Source organism: Chelonoidis abingdonii, chromosome 14 (genome assembly GCF_003597395.2).
Source record: "Chelonoidis abingdonii isolate Lonesome George chromosome 14, CheloAbing_2.0, whole genome shotgun sequence".
Taxonomy (NCBI): Eukaryota; Metazoa; Chordata; order Testudines; family Testudinidae; genus Chelonoidis; species Chelonoidis abingdonii.
This window is the reverse complement of record NC_133782.1, coordinates 30,983,572-30,985,047: the sequence shown is the minus strand read 5'-3', so window position 1 is coordinate 30,985,047 and position 1,476 is coordinate 30,983,572. Positions and strand designations below refer to the sequence as shown.

At 55.6% G+C, this 1,476-nt stretch overlaps 1 protein-coding gene across 20 annotated transcripts in view; it reads left to right on the top strand.

The window, feature by feature from the left end:
• The first annotated feature begins 1,233 nt into the window (after positions 1-1,233).
• The window catches only part of CHD6 (chromodomain helicase DNA binding protein 6), a 208,712-nt gene continuing 208,469 nt past the window's right edge, over positions 1,234-1,476 (top strand). For 14 of the 20 annotated variants that reach the window (XM_032789284.2, XM_032789279.2, XM_032789276.2 and 11 more), the window contains exon 1: positions 1,237-1,348. The gene's annotated coding sequence lies outside the window, so the exon portion shown is untranslated. Of the gene's footprint in view, positions 1,349-1,476 lie in introns of all 20 variants that reach the window. The other 6 variants (XM_032789286.2, XM_032789270.2, XR_004374872.2 and 3 more) reach the window with 5 other exon arrangements.

Sequence of the window (1,476 nt, the reverse complement as noted above, 5' to 3'; positions counted from 1 at the left end):
GGGACTAATGTGGTATTTAAGATCACAGAGGGGCTGAGCGAAAAACTGCTGCATTTCATGAGAACAAGGAGAAAAGAAGGTGAAAAGACAGGAGGCCTGAAGACCCGTCTGCCGTCTCCAACCTGTTCTATTGGGCCAGGTTATCGAAGACTCTGTCGCACCCTGTTCCAAAGACCCCTGCAGTACATCTTTCTGATCACTGTAGGGGGTCAAGGGCAGAATGTAACCCTTATGTTTGTTGTTGTCACTTCTCTGGGGGAAGGCAGGATTTCACAGCACTCTGAGTGGCGCTTGGGAAGATTTCACCACTCTGCAGCTGAGTACTTTGGACCATCCCTGCAACAAGTCTAACAAAGAGCAGTGCCCTAGTTGGAGTATGTTTGCAGAAAGAGATGGAGGCTCTGAGAGCCTTTGGCCCTCTATATCATGATTCTTATTTCTACCTTTTTTACATCATTAATGAAGGTTCCAAGAAACCTAAGTACTCTTTTAGTTATATGCATTTGCCCCATCAGTGACTGCCCCCCTATTAAATACCAGGGGTAAATAAATCAATAAGAAAGTAAAGAGCTCCGTTTACTTTTTATTAACTTTCATTGGAGCCACCAGGCGATAGATATTTTCTGGGGAGGCAGCACGGGTTAGAGGTGGTATCTAGCAGTTTAACATCCAAGAGCTGCAGCCCCAGACAACTGGCATCCCTGCCTGTGCCCTGCTTTCTCCTCCTCTCCCGCGGCGAGCGATGATGCACTGCAAAGCCTTGCACATTCCAGCTTTACACATTGTGTTTTTGTGCAGGAAATTTCACATCCGGGAAATGAAAGGCGAGCAAAGACGTGGAACGCAAAGGAGAGAATTTTTTTTTATTTTTCTGGTTGGAGCAAGTAAAACCCCCCTTGATTGGAGGATGCAATGGAAATTCGTGGTTGCCCCCGCCTCAAGCCCCGGGAACTTGCAGCCGGCGTTGCCCGGCGCAGCAGAGCTGGAAGCCCAGAGGGGGCAAGAAGCAGCGCCGAGGGGAGCAGGGGCTGCAGAGCCGGGTAGCTCGAAGGGGCGAGGGGAGGAAGGGGGCTGCACGGCCCCGGCCCAGCCAATCCCAGCAGCGATCACATCAATGCAAATAGGAGCACAATGGAGCTAGCAATAAGCGCGCTGCAGCCAAGCTTGAGAGGGGCTGCGCGTGGCTGACGGGCAGGCCGGCCAATGGCAGGCGGGCGGGCCGGCCAGGGGCCAGTGGCGGCGGCGCGGGGGCGGGCCGGGCCAGGCTAGGCTGCGCGCGCGGGGCGGCTGGCTAAACTTCACCAAATAATAGCTGGCTGGGCTTTGGCTGCCGCAGGAGCCATTTTAGGTAAGTTCTGCGCCCAACTTCGGCTGCGGCGGCTGCCCGGCGGTGCCGGGGCCGGCCTGGGTGCAGGGTGCCGCCCGATGAATGAACTCGGGGGCCGGGGCCCGCGCGGGGAGGACGACGACGGCGGC